Raw genomic sequence first — 12,227 nt, 5'->3', positions numbered from 1 at the left:
ATTTTAAAGTCTCCCCTCCCAGCTGAGACTTCTGCTCCCATGATCAACTACAGATTGACAATATCTATCTGAACCGTGATCCACGCGTTATGTAGGCATGATCTACCTCCCCTACAGTATTAAGCATGTCTAATATGTTTTTTTTAGCTGTGCATCACATTTTTTAAGCAAAACTGTCTTTTGAAGTTGGGATCTTGCTCTGTAGTCCAGGCTTGAGTGCAGTGGTGTGATCACGGCTCACTGAATTCTCAAATTCTTGGGTTCAAGTAATCCTTCTGCCTCAGTCCCCCGAGTTTCTGGAATTACAGGCATGAGCTACCATGTCTAGCTCTAAAGAAAACATTTAATTTCATTTTTACACACAGTTAATTCAGGTAATGAATAAAAAATTGACAGATGTCAAAGGACATGAATTACACATTTGCTTTATTTCTCTGAAATATCCACACCCTCACAAACAATGAACAGACAGCATTTATCAATGAAAACTATTTAATTCCTCATCCCTCAGAGCTTCAAGGTGCTTCCTCTGCTCATATCAGATATAGACATGGACACTGATTGCTACCAGGATATAAAGGAAGTATCAGTACCAAGCCACCTTCTCTTTCTCTCTTAAATAAAAAGAAAATACATTCATATGATTCAAAAAATAAAAATGTAAAATAGGATAGCATAAAAATCTTTCTCCCACCCCATTCTTTTCCATTTATCCAGTTCTTAACTCTCCTCCAGTCTCCTCCAAGTAGACTCTAGTTATTAGTTTCTTGTTTGTCTGACAACGGATTCTTTATGTGTATCACTGTTAAGTCTATATAATATAATCAGTACATATTTCAAATAACACCCCCAGAAACTTGGTTCTTTCTTTCAGAAGAGAACTCATGTTTGCCACTCTCCCATCCTTCTCCTAAATTTATATTTTGCCTTTGCTTGACAAGACACGCCCATGGTTCTATAGTCAGCAAAGCCTACTTCTTTAATTCTGATTAACTTGAAAGAAAATATAGTGATTTTTCTCCTAAATAAGTCTAAATATGTGATCCAGTTTTGGAGTGACTCGATAAAAACATAAAACAAAAATCAGAAGCATAGCTTACATAATATGCTACTATATTGTACAGGTGTTACATTGCCCATATTGTGCGGTCCTCTATTACATCATGCATTGTTTTTATTATTGATACTAACAACCACAGTGTTACTTACTGAGGTAGAATCTCTCAGTGCCTGAAAGACCTATGTAAAGAAGCCTCCCAGATTCTGCCTTACCTGTTTTCCACTCTTCCTGGAGCACCATGAACTTGTATGTGTGTTCAATAGTTAAGCAATTCCCTTATAACTCAAGAGAGACAAAACTGTGTAGTTGGTTGACAAAAGCCCAGGTAGACAGCAAAGTAGCCAGCGAGTGGAAAATTTGCACAAAAGACGGAAATTCTTATCCTTATCCTTATTCTTAGAACGGGATCTAAGATGTCGACGAATAGTTAGATAGCAAAGTCCACCATATCTAGTGTGTAAACCAAAAAGGCAAGGAGAAATGTGGCTGAGAAAGTTTTCACAATTCACGAGGCCACATGGAAGGACTGGCACTTGTGATGAAACTTTCAAGAAACAGACCCTTAAGAGAGTGGCACAAAGGAGAAGATCTGAAAAATAAAACACTGGATCAGTAGGGTGAATTCAGGAAGGCTATTAGAAAATTCATCACTGCTATTCTCATTCTTATTTTCCTTTCCTTCGCTTCCTTTTCAGTGGATTATCAGAACTAATTATTTTCATTCAAGGAGCAGCCAGTTTAACCAGTTTGGCTTCCTGGGGAGGAGGTTCTCAGCCTACTCCCTCTTACCACAGCACAAGTGGAAAAAAAGGGTCAGTCAGCAGCTAGCTCAGACTCGTGAGCTCTGCCCAGAAAACAAACTACACACCCACTGATACATACTGAAGGGAGTCGTTTAAAGTCATATGTGTACATGTACCCTGACATGGGTACAGTGAACTGCTCATGGAGGGCATCCATACTCAACCATATGCACCTGGCCAAACACACCTATCCCTGATAATTCAAACTCATGCTTACACCCTTACACTGACTATCACATCTATTACAGAGCACTCACCTTTGGATGCACTATGGCCTGCTACTGCATTTCCTGAACCAGGTTCTCACCATCCCATTTATTTGTACATAAGTCGTTTAAAGAGGCAAGGCTTATTGATATCTCGCAGCCCAGTGAAACTGGATGCCAGAGCAAGAAGATAAATGTATAGAATGATGAGGCCCACTCAATGAAATTGCTTTCCATATGTGTATACAATAAGCCCTTTCTGATGGTTACGGTTTAGGTAGAGGCATATGGAGCGTACCAGATAAGTCTAGGATTTTTAGGGCATACACACCGGGCACACCCACATATCCATGAACGCCAGTGTGGGAAACCTCACCACAAAGAGGCCACCAAAGCTCATACATCAGAGAATGCTTATATTTACTTGTAACAGCAATATTCCTCTCTAGATCACTGTTTTCCTTGAAATTCACACACAGAAACCACATGGCTTGGCCTGCCCACTCTGACAAGCTGAGAAAAGTCATGCCTTGATGCCAAAACCCTCGAGGATGACTTTTCCCATGGGTTCAATTCTGGCCCACCTGACCACTAGGAGGATACTTCTGACCAAGGTGCCTGTTCAGTCTGACCAATACTCCACTCCCTTTCATTGTATCTAAATACTTTTCCCAATATGTCATATCTTATATCTTATAAGAAATAGCATATCTTAAACTAAATATTCTCCTGCTGTAGGCTACTGCTTCTTCTCTTAGCTGAACTGTAAGTTCTTAACACTATAAAGCATTATCCACAGTTATCCACAGTTCTCTATTTAATGTTATGAATAATGAAATCCATGGCACTGGAATCAAGGGTCTAGTGAAATTGTAATATATTTTATTCTGACAACTATGTTTGATAGTTGTAAAATACGATTGTACATACTTTGCCTCTAGTTTACATAATCCTATATCTACAGAGCCAAATCTCTTCAGGCAGGGTTCTAATTAGAACAATAATATCGTCTCTCTGGTAGTTATCATTACTAAATGTTCTCTCATCAGTTGCTTCAGACTTTCTCTTAGCATGCTAAAGTTTTAACTCCCCTCTTTAATTGGGAATCCTGAGGAGAAACAAAGGAGATGATGGAGACAAAGGCGATGAAGGAGACACAAAGGGGAAGAGAATGAAAGTAAAATGAGGAGTAAAGTCCATGCTAAATCTTTATGAGACTATAGTCTGAAGACCATAAAAGCTCATGAATATAACTATAATGAAATTGAACTAAATAGTAGTATTAATTCTCTAAACTTTTACACATACAATACAAGCATAATGTCACACTGCATTTAGGCATCTATTTTAATTCACACTATATTCTATTTGCAACCATAACACAACTCTTATTAAGTGGCATTTCTGTTCAGTTAGCACAATACAGTCTCCCAGACACAATCTGCAATTTACCCATGACTTTCCAGAGTAAAATCTTCTTACCAAAATATACCTAGACGTAAGACTTCTAAAATCAGATTTCCTGTACTCTGCCTGCTTACGTGTGGTGAAACATTCTGTGATTGAACTCACTAGAACATCTGGCTCTATTCCAGTAAGGTACAATTAAATCCGTTGTGCCAGCCTCACCTTCAAGCTTACTGCTTGCTTATCAACACATGCGGATCTTCCAGCCATGTTCTTTTTAGATAGACAAGTGATCCACCCTCCCAGGTGGATGCCACATGGGTCAAGGAAGTTATTAATGGCTATGGGGCAGAAGACTCAAAGACTAAAAGTGAGGAGAGTAAACTGTAAGGAGGTAGCAGCCCCTAGCCTGAAACAGTCTGCCTTCTTGTACAGTCAGTCTTTCATCCTTACCCTTGAGCTATTTGGAAAAAAAAACAAAACAAAAACAAAAAACCAAACCAAACCAAAACCCAAACCAACAAACAAAAAACATGTTTAATGGGCTGAACATATTAATTTGGAAGTGAGACAGAGAACAATGCTCAGATCTAGAGGATTTGAGAATTACTTGTTACCAACATCCTATAAAACAAGCTTCCTGTTTGCGGATCTAATAAACCTGTGTTTAGTAACTACGGTGTGTCAGGTATTGTGCTAGGCACTTTCATACAAAGAAGGCAAGGCAGAAACTGAAGGGTTAAGTTATGAATTAGTGATTAAGTTATAAATTGGCCACTTTTTTTTTTTTTTTTTTGAGGTGGAGTCTTGCTGTTGTTGGCCCATGCTGGAGTGCAATGGCATGATCTCGGCTCACTGCAACCTCTGCCTCCCAGGTTCCAGCAATTCTCCTGCCTCAGCCTCCCAAATAGCTGGGATTACACGTGCATGCCACCATACCCAGCTAATTTTTGTATTTTAAGTAGAGACAGGGTTTCACCATGTTGGCCAGGCTGTTCTTGAACTCCTCACCTCAGGTTATCCGCCCGCCTTGGCCTCCCAAAGTGCTGGGATTACAGGCATGAAACACCATACCCCGCCAAATTAGCCACTTTTTTAAAAAAATGGCAGAGCAAAGTTGCACACCCAGGTCTTTTACTTACAAACCCAATGTTCTTTATACTATTTCCTTATACATATATACTTGTCTTTCAAATAAGCAAGACCAACGAGGTCAAGAAGGATTACATTAGAATCCAAAAGAATCATGGAGACCACAAGGCTGAAACCAAATTTTACTAACAAATGCACTCTAATTTGGAAAGAATGGATGAATTGAATCTGCCTGTAACGGTGTCATATAGGAACCTCATAGGGACATAGATGACATCTGCCTGTCTGTCTTTAAAGTATATTCTGAAAATAGAGGCAGAATCAGAATTTTTTTCCCAGTATTCACCAGATTATGCCATCTTGGGTTGTTTCCTTTGTTCATTTTCCTGGGTCTGATCCCCAATCCTATTTCTATCTTCTGCTTTTTGAGTAAAACAGTCCGCTTCTTAGGACTAGCTATCTTCCACCGTGAGCATGAGGGTCAGGAAGAGACCAGAAATTGCAGGGCACAGGGCACTGGCCTAGGAATTAGGGTCTTCATGCGGCTCTCTCAGTGCCCCAGGCTCTCCCTTTCTAGGGAAACAAACCAGTGAGAGGACACCGAGTGCATGGAAGGGCACACTAGAGACATGATTCTCTGTGAATCCAGAGAAGCATATTTGTGTAGATAACTTGCCTTATGCCCGGTGATATCTCCTAGCGTGGGTGAGGCAGGGAGGAGGTTACCTAAGAGAGGTCATCTTGTCCTCTCACTCTTCTCAGATATTGAGAAATTGTGCTTATTCTGATCTTTGCCCTCCCTCATCTTCCTAGAGACCCAGGGATCAAACCGAACTTTGAAACTCTAGGGAAAGTGTTTCAGAGGGGTTCTCATAGGGAACCCCCTTTCCACCATGGTGCCTAGGAGTCCCTGAGCCTGTTTCAACAGATCTTTTGACTCATTGGTGCTCACCAGATTATGACATCTGAGGGCTATCAGCTTTTCTTGCTTCCTATTTTTGCCTATCTCCAGAGATTCCTGAAACATATGTGATATACAGTTGAGATAAGGAAGCTTAATCTGCATCCTGGTACCTCACAAAAATTTACTTTGCAGAGGAGCGAAGTGATTGGAAACCAGGCCCCATAACATCTAGGTAAGAAACGCAGTGCTCACAGACACTTACAAACAGCATCAGATTTTAAATATGGTTTCACAGATAAACACATTTTATTTCCTTTGAGGTATTATACAAATTCAAAACAGCTTATTTTTATCATAATTATCTTGCTATTTTTTATGTGCCCAATTCCATAATCCTTCATCTACCAGTTTCAAACAAAAGCCCAAAAATAGCATATCTTAAACTAAATATTCTCCTGCTGATTACTTTCTCTTCCTGAGATTCCTAATGAATAACAATTTTCCCAGCTCCTCAGTTTCCCCAGCTCAGCATAAGGGCTCTCATCAGTAAGAGGGAAAAGCCGAGAACACACAACGCCACTCCCACTCAGTACAGGATTATCTCTGATCCATCCGCGTCTCCTTTTCCTACCTGATTAATGCACCAGAAGACGGCTTGGGGCTGCTTTCAAATACCTGGTTCCTACTGTTGTCAGTGACCTTTCATTTCCAGGGATCAGTCCTCTTCTTTGGTATTCGGCCTGCTGGGTTTTTCCTTCTATGGAAGATTTTGGGTTCTCTAAAACTCTCTTGGAAGTCTCCCCCCATAAGTGAGGAGATCTGTTTTGTTTTCTGGCCACTCTCCAGCCTATCTAACACACCGCCCCCTGGCAGAGAGGAGGGCCCAAGCTGAGGAGGACTGAAGGACTACAGGCTACACAGGCTGTAGGGGCACATATACACGTACACGCACTTTCTCATTCTCTGATAAATGAGACCCGGGTCCAGGCAGACAGAGAGATGTGGTCATGAGGTTTCACCATCAGAAAGCTAACTCAGCTGCTGCTTACCTCAGTGCTGTGCCCTACAGGGTGTGTCACTATAAAAGTTCTATATGTAGAATGTAATTCCAGGTAAACAATAACAAACTCCTGGCAAGCGGAAAAAGACCCCCCTGGGAACACATAACCTCCTGCCTCATTCTGCACAGCCGGTATCCAAGGGCAGGTTCCCCTCCCTAGGGAGTGGGTCAGCGTGGTTCAGAGCTGAGCAGTCCGGGAATTAGGGGAAGTGGAGTCAGCCGTGACTTAGTGCCGTAATAACAGACTGAGAGGGTTGAAGTTCTAGTTCTGGTTTGGTGGGTGATTCATTCAGCATCCGGAAGCATGTCACCTGACCTTGCCATTCTTCGCCTTCCTAGTTTAGGGAGCAGGAAACGTGCGTGTCTCCTAAGGGTTGTGTGTCTCTCTCCTGCTGCAGAGAGCAGCAGGAAGTTTATCAACTGGAAAACGGGCATGCCAATCAATAAGTACCCTCAGCCAGTTACGCTACCTCTCCTTGTCCCTGCAAGAGCTCCCAGATTTTGGAGGCTTCCTTTCATCCACATCTTCCCACCCATATCATCGCAGCCCTGGAATCTGATAGGTATCTCTTCCTACCCTTACCCTGCATACAATTTCCTATGCTATAATGGTAAGGAAAGGGGCTTTGGAGTTTGGCTTTTGTTTGAATCTCATTTCTGTCATTCATTATGACTTTGTATGGGTATTTTAACTTTGTGAACCCCCGTTTTCCCATATGTGAAGTGCTGCTGATGATATCTACCTACCAGGGTTGTTGAGAGCTGTATAGCATAATTTCTGTAAAATATCTAGAACATTACCAGAGCCATTGCGGATCATCAATACGTGTTGCTCTCCCTCTCCCTTCCTTACTTTTTCACCTGCCTTTCCAGTTGGGAAATAGTCACATAGCTGTATCAATCAGGTAAACATGTATAACCAAAAATAACAAAATGAAACAAAAAACCTTTCATCTGAATATTTATAATATTTGTGGATGTAAGTATACTCATCTCCATGTACAGAGAGGGAGTTAAAGTAATCAAAAAGTTAATACAGGATTTAAAACTTCTTATACTTCAATTAGGTGTCATTTGACAGCAGAAATAGTACAGCTGCCAGTAGATATCTGAATTGAACAATCACGCTGAGGAAGAGAGATTTAAACCAGATAAATCAAATAGCATAATGCTGTAAACTAAGGTATAGAAATGGAAAGAATGCTAGATAGTGGTATGGTATTTACCAGGGAAAAATGTATCAGCACCTGCCTGATTTCTTCTGCCTCTAAATTTTTCAGCTCCTCGTACTGATTCCACTGATAACACTTATATGCTGGCTAATTTCCACCCAGTTCCTGAACCAATTTTGATGAGGGCATTATGGTGATCAGCAGTCTCAGTCCTCTTCATCCTATTTATCTTACATACTTCCCAATTTGGGGAAGATGTAGCCTTTATCCACTTCCCAAAATCTGCCCACTTATTCATGCCTGTTAACAGAACTCTCAAATCTGGACCCGTCACCTGAATGCCACACAAGTCGATGAGGCCTTGTTGTCCTCTCTTTGCCTAAATCAATCCTAAGTAAGATTGAAATGTTGCTTTATACTCTGATTACCGTGCTCTTGCTACTAATATAAAAGCCTCCCAGATAAATGCAACCACAATGGTCGAATGCCTCTTCACTGACCATCATCCTGCTCCACTCTACCTCATTCCTACTTCATTCACAACCCTGAAGCCCACTGCCTTTTGTTCAGCCGACCACACTGAAAACCTGAGTTACTAAATCTTGCCTGAATTTTACTCTATAACTGGACCATCCATTTGAGACAGCTGTACTTCTTCCATTTCTACAATCTAGTGAGTTTATCTCACATCATTCCTAGGGGGCCAGCCTTATTCCAAGTCATTCACTCAGATGTTAAATAACTAATCATAAAAGTTATTAAATATGTTTTGCTATGAAGGAGAAGTTTAAGGTGCTATAAAAAAGGTGCAATAGAAAGGAAGTCAAAAAAAGTTTCTCTAAGTAAACAATATTTAAACAGATGATGAGTAGGAGCTGACTAGATAAAGGTGGGCACAGGCACAAGGCAAGAGAGGAGGAGTATCCAGGCCTTGGATGAGAACAGAGCTTGATACATTCTTAGAACTGGAAGGTCAGTGGGCCTGGACAGTAACAAGAGAGGAGAAAACACGAAGAGATGGCACTGTGCAGGTAGTCCAGAGGCAGATCATAATGAGCCTTTAGGCCATGCTAAACATTGCTTGTTTTATTCTAAGTATCACCGAAGTGTTTAAGTAGAGTGACATGATCCATTTTGTATTTTTTAAAAAAACACTATTTGGAATACTACTCAGCAATAAGAAGGAACAAATTACTGCTACATACAACACTTGAATGGAACTTAAGGACTTCATGCTGAGTGGAAAAAGCCTGTCTCAAAAGGTTACATGCTGTATGGTTCCATGCGTATAATATTTCCAAAATGGCAAAATTAGAGAGACAGAAAATAAATCAGTGTTTACCAGTAGGAACAGGGAGAAGGTGTGACTTTGAAGGTGTAGCATGAGGGAGTTCCTTTATGGTGACAGACAATTTTGTATCTTGACTGTGGTGATAATTACATGAATATATATGATAAAATATCAGAGAAATATGTACAGAGAGGAACAAGATAATGCATGAATGCAAAAACTGAAATCCCAGGAAGCTCTATAGTCTAGTTAATTATACTATGCCATTGTCAGTTTCATAATTTGGATTATTTGCTACAGTTATTTAGATGTTCCCACTGGGAAAATGGGTAATTGTTACATTGGATTCTATACTATTTTTGCAACTACTTGTGAACTTCTAATCATTTCAAATTGAAAAGTAAAAAGTATTATTTTTGCAGCCATTGAATAACAAATTGCAGGTGATAATAAATACATACGAGAATATCAATTGTGAAACTAACAATTTCATAATCATTTTTGGGTTACAGTAGTGACAGTAAAAAAAGAAAAATAATGGACTGGAAACAATGAGGAGATTGAACCAACAGGACACAGTGGTTGTAGAAGGTAAGAAGAAGAAGGAGAAATCAAATAAGAGGAGAAGATGATGAGTCGTTCTGGACATTTTGATTTGAGATGCCAGTGTGACTTTTAAGTAGAATATTAGAAATAAGCATTTGGTTGTACAGTTCTTAGGATTCATAAGAGAAGCCTGGACCGCAGATAAATATCTGGGAGTCATTAGATAATACTGAAAGCTTGAAAGTGAGTAAGAGAGAAAGAGGAAAAAATAAACAAAAAGGAAAAAGAGAAGAGAGGAAAAGAGGGCCTAGGAAAGAATGCATGGAGTTCCAATGGATAAGGCTACATGAAGGAAGAGGAGTTGGGGTCCAGGAGGAAACTCAAAAAGGGCCTAAGAGGGAAAAACTAGAGAAGTAAAGGGGAACCAAGAATTTGTGCTGTTGTGGAAGCAAAGGAGAGGATCATGGACAGCAGCTGGACTAAAATATGATGAGAGGTCAGGAAAATAATAAGTAGTGGATACAGGCAACATGGAGGTCACTCGTCATAGAAAGAATGGCTATAGTGTAGTGGCCAGAGAGCAGGGTGGTTCTGGGAATGAATAGGTGGTAAGAATGTGGAGAAAATGTGTCTAGGGAGCTCTTCTGTGATCTTTGAGACCTGTATGAATGAGCGGACTGAAAAGAGTAGTTCAGAGAGAGATTTTATAGTTGATTTCTTTGGAAACAGGGCTCCAGCAAGATGAGAAAGGGAACTAGTAATACCCCAACATGCAGTAATCTCTCATTCTAAAAAAACAAAGCAAAGTTTGGTATGGAGAGGCCTGTATCAGGCATAAATGGTTTACAAAGCCTAAATACACACACACACACACACACACACTGAAAAACATTAAGATAGATTACTAGAACACATAAATATCCCAGAAAAAAAGACACATATTTAGGACTTTAATATAAAGAAGTCAGCATGAATCAAAATGAGCAGATCAGTGGTTCTCAAACCAGAGAGCACATTAGAATCTCCTAGGAGGCGTTTTTTAAAAATATCAATCCTGATATTCATTTCCCACTTGATATGGTTTGGCTGTGTCCCCACCCAAATCTCATCTTGAATTCCCATGTGTTGTGAGAGGGACCCAGTGGGAGGTAATTGAATCAAGGGCCAGGTCTTTCCCATGCTGTTCTCATGATAATGAATAAGTCTCATGGGATCTGATGGCTTTATAAGGGGGAGTTTCCCTAAACAAGTTCTCTCTCTTTGCCTGCCACTACCCGTGTAAGATGTGACTTGTTCCTCCTTGCCTTCCACCATGATTGGGAGGCCTCCCCAGTCACTTGGAACTGTAAGTCCATTAAACCTCTTTCTTTTGTAAATTGCCCAGTTTCATGTATGTCTTTATCAGCAGCATGAAAATGGATTAATACAGTAAACTGGTACCAGGAGTGGGGAGCTACTGAAAAGATACCCAAAAATGTGGAAGTGATTTTGGAACTGGGTAATAAGCAGAAGTTGGAACAGTTTGAAGGGCTCAGAAGAAGACAGGAAACCGTGGGAAAGTTTGAAACTCCCTAGAGACTTGTTGAATGACTTTGACCAAAAAGCCAGGCCGGGAGCGGTGGTTCATGCCTGTAATCCCAGCACTTTGGGAGGCTGAGGTGGGCGGATCATGAGGCTGAATCACGAGGTCAGGAGATTGAGACCATCTGGCTAACATGGTGAAACCCAGCCTCTACTAAAAATACAAAAAATTAGCCAGGTGCAGTGGCAGGCACCTGTAGTCCCAGCTACTCAGGAAGCTGAGGCAGGAGACTTGCTTGAACTGGGAGGTGAAAGTTGCAGTGAGCTGAGATCACGCCACTGCACTCCAGCCTGGGAGACAGAGTGAGACTCCTGTCTCAAAAAAAAAAAAAAAAAAAAAATGCTGCTAATGATATGAACAATGAAATCCAGGATGAAGTCATCTCAGATGGAGATGAGACACTTCTTGGGAACTGGAGCAAAGATGACTCTTGTTATGTTTTAGCAAAGAGACTGGTGGCATTTGCCCCTGCCCTAGATATCTGTGGAACTTTGAACTTGAAGGAGATGATTTAGGGTATCTGGCAAAGAAAGTTCTAAGTAACAAAGCATTCAAGAGGTGACTTGGGTGCTGTTAAAGGCATTCAGTTTTAAAAGGGAAACAGAGCATAAAAGTTTGGAAAATTTGCAACCTGACAATGTGATAGAATAGAAAATCCCATTTTCTGAGGAGAAATTCAAGCCAGCTGCAGAAATTTGCATAAGTAACAAGGAGCCAAATGTTAATCACCAAGACAATGAGGAAAATGTCTCCAGGGCATGTCAGAGATCTTTGAGGCAGCCCCTCCCATCACAGACACAGAGGTTTAGGAGGAAAAAATGGTTTCGTGGGTTGAGCCCAGGGTCCCTCTGCTATGTGCAATCTAGGGACTTGTTGCCCTGTGTCCCAGCTGCTCCAGCTGTGACTAAAAGGGCCAAGGTAGAGCTTGGGCTGTTGCTTCGGAGGGTGAAAGTCTCAAGCCTTGGCAGCTTCCATGTGCTGTTGAGCCTGTGGGTGCACAGAAGTCAAGAATTAAGGCTTGAGAACCTCTGCCTAGATTTCAGAGAATGTTTGCTGCAGGGGCGGGGCACTCCTGGAGAATATCTGCTAGGGCAGTACAGAAGG

At 41.0% G+C, this 12,227-nt stretch overlaps 1 protein-coding gene across 6 annotated transcripts in view; it reads right to left on the bottom strand.

Moving 5' to 3' along the window:
* Positions 1-12,227, bottom strand: part of STYK1 (serine/threonine/tyrosine kinase 1) — a 55,386-nt gene that overhangs the window by 15,790 nt on the left and 27,369 nt on the right. The window contains exon 1 of one of the 6 annotated variants that reach the window (XM_009180203.4): positions 6,104-10,631. The exons of the other annotated variants lie outside the window; for them this stretch is intronic. The gene's annotated coding sequence lies outside the window, so the exon portion shown is untranslated. Of the gene's footprint in view, positions 1-6,103; positions 10,632-12,227 lie in introns of those variants that run through there. 6 annotated transcript variants of the gene reach the window in all.

The sequence above is a fragment of the Papio anubis genome, chromosome 9 (assembly GCF_008728515.1).
Source record: "Papio anubis isolate 15944 chromosome 9, Panubis1.0, whole genome shotgun sequence".
In the NCBI taxonomy this organism is placed as follows: Eukaryota; Metazoa; Chordata; class Mammalia; order Primates; family Cercopithecidae; genus Papio; species Papio anubis.
This window is presented reverse-complemented; position numbering and strand designations above follow the sequence as displayed.